The sequence below is a fragment of the Salvelinus fontinalis genome, chromosome 42 (assembly GCF_029448725.1).
Source record: "Salvelinus fontinalis isolate EN_2023a chromosome 42, ASM2944872v1, whole genome shotgun sequence".
Taxonomy (NCBI): Eukaryota; Metazoa; Chordata; class Actinopteri; order Salmoniformes; family Salmonidae; genus Salvelinus; species Salvelinus fontinalis.
In genome coordinates, this window is record NC_074706.1 from 2,491,301 (window position 1) to 2,506,851 (window position 15,551).

Here is a 15,551-nt window from a genome sequence, read left to right on the forward strand (position 1 = left end):
CACTCTCTCCTAAAACAAATTTGTTCCGGAGCCGACAGGGATGGCAGGGTCGCTTCGGGTTCTTAGGAAACTATGCAGTATTTTTTTTAATGTATTATTTCTTACATTGTTACCCCTTGTAAATCTTAAGTTTTATTACATACAGCTGGGAGGAACTATTGGATATAAGAGCAACGTCAACTTTCCAACATTACGACCAGGAATACGACTTTCCCGAAGCGGATCCTCTGTTTGGTCCACCGCCCAGGACAACGGATCGGATCCCAGCAGGGGACCCAAAACAACGGTGCAGCAGACGGGGCGGTCTTCTGGTCAGGCTCCGTAGACGTGCACATCGCGCACCGCTCCCGAGTATACTACTCGCCAATGTTCAGTCTCTTGACAACAAGGTAGACGAAATCCGAGCAAGGGTTGCCTTCCAGAGAGACATCAGAGATTGTAAAATTCTCTGTTTCTCGGAAACATAGCTCACTCGGGATACGTTATCAGAGTCGGTACAGCCACCTGGTTTCTTCATGCATCGCGCCGACAGAAACAAACATCTCTCTGGTAAGAAGAAGGGTGGGGATGTATGCCTTATGATTAGCTAGACGTGGTGTGATCATAACAACATACAGGAATTCAAGTCCTTTTGTTCACCTGACCTAGAATTACTTACAATCAAATGCCGACCGCATTTTCTACCAAGAGAATCATCTTTGATTATAATCACAGTCGTGTATATCCCCCCCAAGCAGACACATCAACGGCCCTGAATGAACTTCATTGGACTCTATGTAAACTGGAAACCACATATCCTGAGGCTGCATTTAATGTAGCTGGGGATTTTAACAAGGCTAATCTGAAAACAAGGCTCCCTGAATTTTATCAGCATATCGAATGCGCGACCCGGGCTGGCAAAACCCTGGATCATTGTTACTCTAACTTCCGCGATGCACACAAAACCCTCCCCCGCCCCCCATTCGGGAAATCTGACCACGACTCCATTTTGTTGCTCCCAGCCTATAGACAGAAACTAAAACAGGAAACACCCGTGTTCAGGTCTGTTCAACGCTGGTCCAACCAATCTGATTCCACGCTGCAAGATTGCTTCGATCACATGGACTGGGATATGTTCTGCATTGCGTCGGACAATAACATTGATGAATACGCCGATTCGGTGAGCGAGTTTATTAGCAAGTGCATCGGTGATGTTGTACCCACAGCGTCTATTAAAACATTCCCCAACCAGAAACCGTGGATTGATGGCAGCATACGCGCAAAACTGAAAGCGCGAACCACAGCTTTTAATCAGGGCAAGGCGACCGGAAACATGATTGAATACAAACAGTGTAGCTATTCCCTCGCAAGGCAATCAAACAAGGTAAGCGTCAGTATAGAGACAAATTAGAGTCGCAATTCAACGGCTCAGACACAAGAGGTATGTGGCAGGGTCTACAGTCAATCACGGACTACAAAAAGAAAAACAGCCCCGTCAAGGAACCACGATGCCTTGCTCCCAGACGAACTAAACAACTTCTTTGCTCGCTTTGAGGACAAAACAGTGCCACCGACACGGCCCGCTACCAAAACCTGCGGGCTCTCCTTCACCACAGCCAACGTGAGTAAAACATTTAAACGTGTTAACCCTCGCAAGGCTGCCGGCCCAGACGGCATCCCTAGCCGCATCCACAGAGCATGCGCAGACCAGCTGGCTGGTGTGCTTACATACATATTCAATCAATCCTTATCTCAGTCTGCTGTTCCTACAAGCTTCAAGAGGGCCACCATTGTTCCAGTTCCCAAGAAAGCTAAGGTAACTGAGCTAAGCGACTATCGCCCCGTTTCACTCACTTCCGTCATCATGAAGTGCTTTGAGAGACTAGTCAGGGATCATATCACCTCCACCCTACCTGACACCCTAGACCCACTCCAATTTCCTTATCACCCGAATAGGTCCACAGACGACGCAATCGCAATCACACTGCACACTGCACACTGCCCTAACCCATCTGGACAAGAGGAATACCTATGTAAGAATGCTGTTCATCGACTAGAGCTCAGCATTTAACACCATAGTACCCTCCAAACTCGTCATTAAGCTCGAGACCCTGGGTCTTGACCCCGCCCTGTGTAACTGGGTCCTGGACTTCCTGACGGGCCGTCCCCAGGTGGTGAGGGTAGGAAACAACATCTCCACCCCGCTGATCCGCAACACTGGGGCCCCACAAGGGTGCGTTCTCAGCCCTCTCTTGTACTCCCTGTTCACCCATGACTGTGTGGCCATGCACACCTCCAACTCAATCATCAGGTTTGCAGACGACACTACAGTGGTAGGCTTGATTACCAACAACGACGAGACAGCCTACAGGGAGAAAGTGAGGGCCCTCGGAGTGTGGTGTCAGGAAAATAACCTCACACTCAACATCAACAAAACAAAGGAGTTGATTGTGGACTTCAGGAAACAGCTCTTCAACCTCAGGAGGCTGAAGAAATTCGGCTTGTCACCAAAAACACTCTAACTTTTACAGATGCACAATCGAGAGCATCCTGTCGGGCTGTATCACTGCCTCTTTTTGAAAGAGATTGTGATCTCATATCTCAAAATAGGGCTACATATAATATAATATAATTTCATGAAATCACAAGTCCAATACAGCAAATGAAAGATAAACATCTTGTGAATCCAGCCAACATGTCCGATTCTTAAAATGTTTTACAGCGAAAACACAACATATATTTATGTTAGCTCACCACAATATCCAAAAACACACCGCCATTTTTTCACAGAAAATATAGCTTTCACAAAACCCACAAATAGAGATCAAATTAATCACTAACCTTTGAACAACTTCATCAGATGACAGTCATGTGACATCATGTTATACAATACATTTATGTTTTGTTCGATTATGTGCATATTTATAGCCACAAATCGTGGTTTTACATTGGCGCCATGTTCAGAAATGGCTCCAAAATAGCGAAAGTAATTACAGATAGCCACGTGAAATACAGAAATACATCATAAAACTTTGATGAAAAATTACATGTTGTACATATAATTAAAGATAAACATCTTGTGAATCCAGCCAACATGTCCGATTTTTTAAATGTTTTACAGCGAAAAACAACATGTATTTATGTTAGCTCACCACAATATCCAAAAACACACCGCCATGTTTAACATATAATTAAAGATACACTGGTTCTTAATGCAACCGCTGTGCTAGATTTAAAAAATAACTTTAGTAAAAAGCACAGCATGTAATAATCTGAGACAGCGCTCAGCCATTCTCCGCCATGTTGGAGTCAACAGAAATACGAAATTACATCATAAATATTTCTTTACCTTTGATGATCTTTCATCAGAATGCAGTGCCAGGAATCCTAGTTACACAATAAATCGTTTTTTTGTTTTATAATGTCCATTACTTCTGTCGAATTAGCAACTTTGGCTAGCATGTGTAGTTCACGTGTCCATCGAACTTTACGCTAATGAACGAAAACTTCAAAAAGTGATATTAGAAATCGAATAAACTGGTCAAACTCAGTTGAGAATCAATCTTCAGGATGTTTTCTCATATATATCCATTAACGTCCCAAACGGAGCCTTTCTTCATGTCTATCTAACGCATTGCAGACAAAGACATCACATGCCCTCTGTGCGTGGCCAAGAACTGGCAATCTGCCTGACCTGTCACTCCAAAGGCTCTCATCCGGTCCCACATGAAGCTATATGCTCCATTCCACGTTCTACTGCCTGTTGACATCTAGTGGAAGGCGTATGAAGTGCATACAGATCCATAAATATAAGGCAATTGAATAGGCGATGCCTTTCACAGCGACCCATTTCAGAATTTTCACTTCCTGTTTGGAAGTTTGCCTGCCATATGAGTTCTGTTTTACTCACAGATATAATTCAAACAGTTTTAGAAACGTCAGAGTGTTTTCTATCCAATAGTAATAATAATATGCATATCATATGATCTAGGACAGAGTACGAGGCCGTTTAATTTGGGCACAAATTCATCCAAAAGTGAAAATGTCGCCCCCTATACCTAAGAAGTTTTAATGTTAGATCCCTCACTTCAAAGGCAGTTATAGTCAATGTGATGTGATTGGCCTGACTTGAAACATGGCTTAAGCCTGATGAATTTACTGTGTTAAATGAGGCCTCACCTTCTGGTTACTATCAAGGCACAAGGTGAGACCCAAATGCAGACACAGGAGGCAGATGGTTGGAGTCTTACAATGTTTATTCATCCATAGGTGCAGGCAAGAGAATGGTCCTGGACAGGCAAAAAGGTCAAAACCAGATCAGAGTCCAGGAGGTACAGAATGGTAGACAGGCTCGTGGTCAAGGCAGGCAGAATGGTCAGGCAGGTGGGTACAAAGTCCAGAAACAGGCAAGGGTCAAAACCGGGAGAACTAGAAAAAGGAGAATGCAAAAATCAGGAGAACGGGCAAAAGGTTGGTTGACTTGGAAACATACAAGATGAACTGGCACAGAGAGACCGGAAACACAGGGATAAATACACTGGGGAAAACAAGCAACACCTAGAGGGGGTGGAGACAATAACCAGGACAGGTGAAACTGATCAGGGTGTGACGGTTACACTAGTGACCATATCCCCCGCACATCCCGCAAAGGCGAAGGTGTTGCTAACATTAACAATAGCAAATCTCAATTTCCAAAAAATAAACTACTGCGTTTTCATCTTTTGAGCTTCTAGTCATGAAATATATGCAGCCTACTCAATTACTATTTATAGCTACTATTTACGTGCCTCCTGGGTCATATACAGTTCCCAGAATTCCTATCGGATCTTGTAGTCATGGCAGATAATATTCAAATGTTTTGTGACTTTAATATTCACATGGAAAAGTCCACAAAAGTCCACTCCAAAAGGCTTTCGGAACCATCATCAACTCAGTGGGTTTTGTCCAACATGTCTCTGGACCTACTCACTGCCACAGTCATACTCTGGACCTAGTTTTGTCCCGTGGAATAAATGTTTTGGATTTTAAGGTTTTTCCTCATAATCCTGGACTATCGGACCACCATTTTATTACTGTCACGGCTTCTGCCGAAGTCGAAGCCTCTCCTTGTTCGGGCGGTGCTCGGTGGTCGACGTCACCGGTCTTCTAGCCATCATTGATCCATTTTTAATTTTCCATTGGTTTTGTCTTGTCTTCCTACACACCTGGTTTCAATCCCACTCATTACCTGTTGTGTATTTGTTGTGTTTCCCCTCATGTCTTTGTCAGAGATTGTTTGATGTTCAGTTGTGTTGTTTGTATTGGTGCGAGACGGTTCCTCATACCCACTTTGTTTTATTGTTATTATAGTTTTGGAGTTATATTTTATTTATTGTTATTAAACAATTCCATTACATTAAGTTTGATTCTCCTGGGCCTGACTTCTGTTAGTGTAACGTTTACTGTTGACAGGAGAACAAGAGGAGACAATAGGACGAGGTGGATAATTTTATAATAAGGCAGTTTAATTACATGTAAAGATATCTTAGTAAAATCTTGCAGCAAGGCTCTTTCAGTCTGACTCCTAGTGAATCGTCCGGAAAAGAGGGAGTTTCCAGAATTGTTCAGTACTATATAGACAACAAGCAAAGTAGGTAGATCTGCGAGTCCGGCCTTCCGATTGGTCGATCTGGGTCTTGGGTAGTCCTGATCAGGCCTGGTGTCCACGTTCCATTGGTTCCTGAGAGTTCTTTGTCCTGAGGTCCAACCATGGGTTGGGTGTGTCTGTGTGATTGTCATGGGGGAGGGGAATTGTGGGTGCCGTGTATATGTCCTATGTGTCCAGCATATGTCCAAGAGAAAGAGGGGGTGTGTATGTTGTGTCAACTTATAGGTAATGTTGAGAAGTTGTTAAAACAAGTTACCAATATCTAATACAATTTCTTACACTTCCCTGCCACCTATACACACGACTCTGACAATTACGTTTGCAATCGCCACAAATATTCTGCTCAGACCCCAACCAAGGATCATTAAAAGCCGTGCTATAAATTCTCGGACAACCTAACCATTGACTTCCAAGATGGCGTAGCAGTGTAGACGTGTTTTTGTTCGTCCTCTCATGTACTTTGTATTTTTCTTCTTTTATGTATATATTTCAATTTTATTTTCACTCTTTTCCATTTTAATTCCATTATACCTTCCGGTAACCTGCCTCACCCAATGTGATACGGAAATCGCTATTATTTTTAATTTTAGAACACATTCTAGAACCACCAGAAGCTAACAAGCTAATTAGCTACAAGCTATTTAGGCATTGTTAGCCAATGCTAGGGGCTTTTACCTTCTGCACAGATACCAGCCCTGTTTTTAGCCTGGATAATACTCGCCAATCTTCCAGTATTGGACTGTCTCTCCACTACAACGCCGGTTTCCTGTTTCCTGCTGTAATCCCTGGACCACTACTTCTGCTACCATCTTCACAGCTAGCTAGTGGCTAACGCCCCTGCCACGAAGCTAGCACCAGTTAGCCGTGAGCCAGGCGCATCTCCCGGCTAGCAAACTAAATTCTACAATACCTCTTTCGCCTTCTGGCTTGGATCCTCTGTCGACACGGCGCCCCGCCGCACCACCAAGACTGGTCTGCTGACGAATAGTCCATCCGCTGTGCCTTCAACCGGCCTCCGTCGGAGCAGACGCTCCCACTAGCCCCGGGCTACTAACTTTAAACGCTGTGTGGTGACTACTAAGCGACTTCCCTGTTCCATCTACTGCTGCCCACTGGACACTATGATCACTTGGCTACATAGCTGATGCCTGCTGGACTGTCCATTAATCACGGTACTCCATTCTGTTTATTTTTCATCTGTCGGCCCCAGCCGCGAACTCATGCTCTGGGTGTAGTTAATCCGACACCTCTCTGCGTAGTCATCACCATTTTACCTGCTGTTAGCTGATTAGCTGCTGCTGTCTCACCTGTTGTCTTAGCTAGCTCTCCCAATCAATACCTGCGATTACTTTATGCCTCGCTGTATGTCTCTCTCAAATGTCAATATGCCTTGTATACTGTTGTTCAGGTTAGTTATCATTGTTTTAGTTTACAATGGAGCCCCTAGTTCGACTCTTCATACCTCTGACACCTCCTTTGTCCCACCTCCCACACATGCGGTGACCTCACCCATTATAACCAGCATGTCCAGAGATACAATCTCTCTTATCATCACACGGTGCCTGGGCTTACCTCCGCTGTACCCGCACCCCACCATACCCCTGTCTGCACATTATGCCCTGAATCTATTCTACCACGCCCAGAAATCTGCTCCTTTTATTCTTTGTCCCCAACGCTCTAGGTGACCAGTTTTGGTAGCCTTTAGCCTTTAGCCGCACCCTCATCCTACTCCTCCTCTGTTCCTCGGGTGATGTGGAGGTAAACCCAGGCCCTGCATGTCCCCAGGCACCCTCATTTGTTGACTTCTGTGATCAAAAAAGCCTTGGTTTCATGCATGTCAACATCAGAAGCCTCCTCCCTAAGTTTGTTTTACTCACTGCTTTAGCACACTCTGCGAACCCTGATGTCCTTGCCGTGTCTGAATCCTGGCTTAGGAAGGCCACCAAAAATTCTGAGATTTCCATATCCAACTATAACATTTTCCGTCAAGATAGAATTGCCAAAGGGGGATGAGTTGCAATCTACTATGAGTTGCAATCTACTGCAGAGATAGCCTGCAAAGTAATGTCATACTTTCCAGGTCCATTCCCAAACAGTTCGAACTTCTAATTTTAAAAATTAATCTCTCCAGAAATAAGTCTCTCACTGTTGCCGCCTGCTACCGACCCCCCTCAGCTCCCAGCTGTGCCCTGGACACCATTTGTGAATTGATCACCCCCCATCTAGCTTCAGAGTTTGTTCTGCTAGGTGACCTAAACTGGGATATGCTTAATACCCCGACAGTCCTACAATCTAAGCTAGATGCCCTCTATCTCACACAAATCATCAAGGAACCCACCAGGTACAACCCTAAATCCGTAAACATGGGCACCCTCATAGACATTATCCTGACCAACTTGCCCTCCAAATACACCTCTGCTGTCTTCAATCAAGATCTCAGCGATCACTGCCTGTATCCGCTATGGGTCCACGGTCAAACGACCACCCCTCATCACTGTAAAACGCTCCCTAAAACACTTCTGCGAGCAGGCCTTTCTAATTGACCTGGCCCGGGTATCCTGGAAGGATATTGACCTCACCCCGTCAGTTGAGGATGCCTGGTCATTCTTTAAAAGTAACTTCCTCACCGTCTTAGATAAGCATGCCCCGTTCAAAAAACGCAGAACTAAGAACAGATATAGCCCTTGGTTCACTCCAGACCTGACTGCCCTTGACCAGCACAAAAACATCCTGTGGCGGACTGCAATAGCACTAAATAGTCCCCGCGATATGCAACTGTTCAGGGAAGTCAGGAACCAATACACGCAGTCAGTCAGGAAAGCAAAGGCTAGCTTTTTCAAGCAGAAATGTGCATCCTGTAGCTCTAACTCCAAAAAGTTCTGGGACACTGTAAAGTCCATGGAGAACAAGAGCACCTCCTCCCAGCTGCCCACTGCACTGAGGCTAGGTAACACGGTCACCACCGATAAATCCACGATAATCGAAAACTTCAACAGCATTTCTCAACGGCTGGCCATGCCTTCCACCTGGCTACTCCAACCTCGGCCAACAGCTCCGCCCCCCCCGCAGCTACTCGCCCAAGCGTCCCCAGCTTCTCCTTTACCCAAATCCAGATAGCAGATGTCCTGAAAGAGCTGCAAAACCTGGACCCATACAAATCAGCTGGGCTTGACAATCTAGATCCTCTATTTCTGAATCTATCCGCCGCCATTGTTGCAACCCCTATTACCAGCCTGTTCAACCTGTTTTTCATATCGTCTGAGATCCCCAAGGATTGGAAAGCTGCCGCCGTGGTCATCCCCCTCTTCAAAGGGGGAGACACCCTGGACCCAAACTGTTACAGACCTATATCCATCCTGCCCTGCGACTCTGTCAATCACCATATTCTTATCGGCAGACTCAGTAGCCTCGGTTTTTCTAATGACTGCCTTGCCTGGTTCACCAACTACTTCGCAGACAGAGTTCAGTGTGTCAAATCGGAGGGCATGTTGTCCGGTCCTCTGGCAGTCTCTATGGGGGTACCGCAGGGTTCAATTCTCGGGCCGACTGTTTTCTCTGTATATATCAATGATGTTGCTCTTGCTGCGGGTGATTCCCTGATCCACCTCTACACAGACGACACCATTCTGTATACTTCTGGCCCTTCCTTGGACACTGTGCTATCTAACCTCCAAACGAGCTTCAATGCCATACAACACTCCTTCCGTGGCCTCCAACTGCTCTTAAACGCTAGTAAAACCAAATGCATGCTTTTCAACCGTTCGCTGCCTGCACCCGCACCGCCCGACTAGCATCACCACCTTGGACGGTTCCGACCTAGAATATGTGGACATCTCTAAATACCTAGGTGTCTGGCTAGACTGTAAACTCTCCTTCCAGACTCATATTAAACATCTCCAATCCAAAATCAAATCAAGAATCGGCTTTCTATTTCGCAACAGAGCCTTCTTCTCCTACGCCGCCAAACTCACCCTACTAAAACTGACTATCCTACCGATCCTCGACTTCGGCGATGTCATCTACAAAATAGCTTCCAATACTCTACTCAGCAAACTAGATACAGTTTATCAGTGTGCCATCCGTTTTGTTACTGAAACACCTTATACCACCCACCACTGCGACCTTTATGCTCTAGTCGGCTGGCCCTCGCTACATATTCGTCGCCAGACCCACTGGCTCCAGGTCATCTACAAGGCTATGCTAGGTAAAGTGCCGCCTTATCTCAGTTCACTGGTCACGATAACAACACCCACCCGTAGCACGCGCTCCAGCATGTATATGATCATCCCAAAAGCCAACACCTCTTTGGCCGCCTTTCCTTCCAGTTCTCTGCTGCCTGTGACTGGAACGAATTGCAAAAATCGCTGAAGTTGGAGACTTTTATTTCCCTCACCAACTTTATACATCTGCTATCTGAGCAGCTAACCGATCGCTGCAGCTGTACATAGTCCATCTGTAAACAGCTCACCCAATTTACCTACCTCATCCCCTTACTGTTTTTATTTATTTACTTTTTTGCTCTTTTGCACACCAGTATCTCTACTTGCTCATGATCATCTGATGATTTTTTACTCCAGTGTTAATCTGCTAAATTGTAATTATTCGCTCCTATGGCCTATTTATTGCCTACCTCATATCTTTTGCACACAATGTACTATATAGACTCATTTTGTTTTTTTCCTACTGTGTTATTGACTTGTTTATTGTTTACTCCATGTGTACCTCTGTGTTGTTGTCTGTTCACACTGCTTTGCTTTATCTTGGCCAGGTCGCAGTTGTAAATGAGAACTTGTTCTCAACTAGCCTACCTGGTTAAATAAAGGTGAAATAAAAAAATTAAAAAGATACCTAGATGCCCTTCCAGACTCCCTCCACCTACCCAAGGACGTCAGAGTACAAATATCAGTTAACCACCTAACTGAGGAACACAATTTAACCTTGCGTAATACCATAGATGCAGTCGCACCCCGAAAAACAAAAAACATTTGTCATAAGAAACTAGCTCCCTGGTATACAGAAAATACCCAAGCTCTGAAGCCAGCTTCCATAAAATTGGAACGGAAATGGCGCTACAGCAAACTGGAAGTCTTCCGACTAGCTTGGAAAGACAGTACCGTGCAATATCGAAGAGCCCTCACTGCTGCTCAATCATCCTATTTTTCCAACTAAAATTTTGGATTGTTCTTATTTGCCTCAATTATTTTTTATACTGTCGCAAAGCTAACTAAAAAGCAGCATTCCCCAAGAGAGGATGGCTTTCACTTCAGCAGTGATAAATTCATGAACTTCTTTGACAAAAAGATCATGATCATTAGAAAGCAAATTATGGACTCCTCTTTAAATCTGTGTATTCCTCCAAAGCTCAGTTGTCCTGAGTCTGCACAACACTGCCAGGACCTAGGAGCAAGAGAGACACTCAAGTTTTGTAATACTATATCTCTTGACACATTGATGAAAATAATCATGGCCTCTAAACCTTCAAGCTGCATACTGGACCCTAGTCTAACTAAACTACTGAAAGAGCTGCTTCCTGTGTTTGGCCCGCCTATGTTGAACATAATAAATGTCTCTCTATCCACCAGATGTGTACCAAACTCACTAAAAGTGGCAGTAATAAAGCCTCTCTTGAAAAAGCCAAACCTTAACCCAGAAAATATAAAAAACTATTGGCCTATATCGAATCTCCCATTCCTCTTAAAAGATTTTGAAAAAGCTATTGCACAGCAACTCACTGCCTTCCTGAGGACAAACAATGTATACGAAACACTTCAGTCTGTTTTTAGACCCTATCATAGCACTGAGACTGTGAAGGTGGTAAATGACCTTTTAATGGCGTCAGACCGAGGCTCTGCCTCTGTCCTTGTGCTCCTAGACCTTAGTGCTGCCTTTGACACCATCGATCACCACATTCTTTTGGAGAGATTGGAAACCCAAATTGGTCTACACGGACAAGTTCTGGCCTGGTTTAGATCTTACCTGACGGAAAGATATCAGTTTGTCTTTGTTGATGGTTTGTCGTCTGACAAATCAACAGTAACAGAAACATAAGGAAGTGGATGGTGGCAAATGTTCTACTTTTAAACTGACAAAACAGAGATGCTAGTTCTAGGTCCCAAGAAACAAAGAGATCTTCTGTTGAATCTGACAAAAAATCTTGATGGTTGTACAGTCGTCTCAAATAAAACTGTGAAGGACCTCGGTGTTACTCTGGACCCTGATCTCTCTTTTGACGAGCATATCAAGACTCTGTCAAGGACAGCTTTTTTTCCATCTACGTAACATTGCAAAAATCAGAAACTTTCTTTCCAAAAATGTTGCAGAAAAATGTATCCATGCTTTTGTCACTAAGTTAGACTACTGCAATGCTCTACTTTCCGGCTACCCGGATAAAGCACTAAATAAACTTCAGTTAGTGCTAAACACAGCTGCTAGAATCTTGACTAGAACCAAAAAAATTGATCAAATTACCCCAGTGCTAGCCTCTCTACACTGGCTTCCTGTTATAAGGCCAGGGATGATTTCAAGGTTTTATTAACCTCTAACGAGCCTCTACCCCGGGTCCGGGATCACCCCCCATCCCCCCACACACTGATTAGCATAGCTAGCATAGCTTCACAAGTAGATAGTAGCATCTAAATATCATTAAATCACAAGTCCAAGACACCAGATGAAAGATACAGATCTTGTGAATAAAGCCACCATTTCAGATTTTTAAAATGTTTTACAGGGAAGACAAAATATGTAAATCTATTAGCTAAACACGTTAGCAAAATACACCACTTTTCTAACTCCATCAGTTTCTTACTACTTCAGGTGCTATCACCAATTCGGCTAAACTAAGATATTGATAGCCACTAACAAAGAAAAAACCTCTTCAGATGACAGTCTGATAACATATTTATGGTATAGGATAGGTTTTGTTAGAAAAAAGTGCATATTTCAGGTAGAAATCACAGTTTACAATTGCACCTACCATCACAAGACGACTAGAATTACTATAGAGAGCAACGTGTATGACCAATTTACTCTTAATAAAACATTTCATAAGAATAGACAAAGCATAGCAATGGAAAGACCCAGATCTTGTGATTCCAGACAATATTTCAGATTTTCTAAGCGTTTTACAGCGAAAACACAATAAATCGATAAGTTAGCATACCACATGTGAAAACGTTACCAGAGCATCGATTCCAGCCAAAGAGCGCTATAACGTAATCACCGCCAAAATATATTAATTTTTTCACTAACCTTCTCAGAATTCTTCCGATGACACTCCTGTAACATCATTTTACAACATACATATACAGTTTGTTCGAAAAGGTGCATATTTAGCCATACAAAACCGTGGTTATACAATGAAAATAGTAGCAACTCAAGCATCAAAATGAGGGACGTCAGCTTTCAGAGTGATCTAGTTTAATCGAAAGCTAATCATATACTTGACTAAAAAATACAGGGTTGACAGGAATCGAAAGACAAATTAGTTCTTAATGCAACCGCTGACTTACATTTTTAAAATTATCCTTACTTTTCAATACAGGGTTCGCCAAGTGACGCGATAACAAACAAAATGGCGAAATATGCGTTTAAAATATTTCGACAAAACAACGATTTATCATATTAAATATTGCTTACTTTGAGCTGTTCTTCCATCAGATTCTTGGGCAATGTATCCTTTCTATGTTGTAATCTTCTTTTGGTCGATAGATGTCCTCTGTCCTTCGAAATATCCACTAACGATCGAACGGGACCCCAAAACGTGTCCAAAGTTTCAGAGTGCACAACAAAGAAATTCCTCAAAATCGCACTAAACGGATATAAATTGCTATAAAACGGTTCAAATTAACTACATTATGATGTTTTTAACAACTATAACGACTAAAAACATGACCGGAGAAATATTACTCTCTAAACAACGATTTGGAAGGAGGCAGGTCTGATGCCCATCTTGCGCACGACGCATGCAGGAAGAGAGCGGTACTTCTACGTTTTCGTGTTTTATAGTGGCTGTGATTGTGCAATAGACTCCATTCAAAACATGATGACGTACAGACACCCAGAGGAAGACGTAGGCAGTGTCGGTTTCTTCATAGCATTCACTGTCGCCTTAAAAACAGACTCCAGATCAGGGGTAAAAATTTCTGAAATCTGACCCCTGTCATGAAAAGTGCTGTAGATATTGTTCTGTACCACTCAGAGACAAAATTCCAACGGCTATAGAAACTAGAAAGTGTTTTCTATCCAATAATAACAATAATATGCATATTGTACGATCAAGAATTTAGCACGAGGCAGTTTAATTTGGAGACCCAAATATGCTAATGCGGAACAGCACCCCCTATAGTTCCAAGATTAACCTAAAAAAGCATTACATGGGCTTGCTCCTACCTATCTTTCCGATTTGGTCCTGCCGTACATACCTACACGTATGCTACGGTCACAAAACGCAGGCCTCCTTACTGTCCCTACAATTTCTAAGCAAGCAGCTGGAGGCAGGGCTTTCTCCTATAGAGCTCCATTTTTATGGAATGGTCTGCCTATCCATGTGAGAGACGCAGACTCGGTCTCGACCTTTAAGTCTTTATTGAAGACTCATCACTTCAGTAGGTCCTATGATTGAGTGTAGTCTGGCCCAGGAGTCCCTCGGAGGGGTGCGTCACTTGAGTGGGTTGAATCACTTACGTGATCATCCTGTCCGGGTTGGAGCCCCCCCTTGGGTTCGTGCCGTGGGGGAGATCTTCGTGGGCTATACTCGGCCTTGTCTCAGGATAGTAAGTTGGTGGTTGAAGATATCCCTCTGGTGGTGTGGGGGCTGTGCTTTGGAAAAGTGGGTAGGGTTATATCTTGCCTTTTTGGCAAGGGGGTATCGACAGGCGGTGCCACAGTGTCTCCTGACCCCTCCTGTTTCAGCCTCCAGTAGTTTATGTGTTGGGGGGCTAGGGTCAGTCTGTTATATCTGGAGTATTTCTCCTGTCTTATCCGGTGTCCTGTGTGAATTTAAGTATGCTCTCTCTAATTCTCTCTCTCTCTTTTTCTCTTTCTTTCTTTCTTTCTTTCTCTCAGATGACCTGAGCCCTAGGACCATGTCTCAGGACTACATGGGCTGATGACTCCTTGCTGTCCCAAGTCCACCTGGTCGTGCTGCTGCTTCAGTTTCAACTGTTCCAGCTGCGGCTATGGAACCTTGACCTGTTCACATGACGTGCTACCTTGTCCCAGACCTGCTGTTTTCAACGGTAGAGAGGTAGAGATACTCGGAATGATAGGCTATGAAAAGCTAACTGACATTTACTCCGGAGGTGCTGACTTGTTGCACCCTCTACAACTATTGTGATGATTATTATTTGACCCTGCTGTTCGTCTATGAACATTTGAACATCTTAGCCGTGTTCTGTTACAATCTCCACCCGGCACAGGCAGAGGAGGACTGGCCACCCCTCATAGCCTGGTTCCTCTCTAGGTTTCTTCCTAGGTTCCGGCCTTTCTAGGGAGTTATTCCTAGCCACCGTGCTTCTACACCTGCATTGCTTGCTGTTTTGGGTTTTAGGCTGGGTTTCTGTACATAGGCTGATGTTTTTTTTTTTTTTTTTTATTTCACCTTTATTTAACCAGGTAGGCTAGTTGAGAACAAGTTCTCATTTGCAACTGCGACCTGGCCAAGATAAAGCATAGCAGTGTGAACAGACAACACAGAGTTACACATGGAGTAAACAATAAACAAGTCAATAACATGGTAGAAAAAAAGAGAATCTATATACAATGTGTGCAAAAGGCATGAGGTAGGCAATAAATTGAATAATTACAATTTAACAGATTAACACTGGAGTGATAAATCATCAGATGATCATGTGCAAGAAGAGATACTGGTGTGCAAAAGAGCAGAAAAGTAAATAAATAAAAGCAGTATGGGGGGTGAGGTAGGTAA

General features: G+C 43.7%; 1 protein-coding gene across 1 annotated transcript in view; it reads left to right on the top strand.

The window, feature by feature from the left end:
- LOC129841564 (GTPase IMAP family member 9-like) overlaps nucleotides 1-15,551 on the top strand; it is a 33,234-nt gene continuing 17,683 nt past the window's right edge. The window contains exon 1 of the mRNA XM_055909901.1: nucleotides 1-549. The gene's annotated coding sequence lies outside the window, so the exon portion shown is untranslated. The remainder of the gene's footprint in view (nucleotides 550-15,551) is intronic.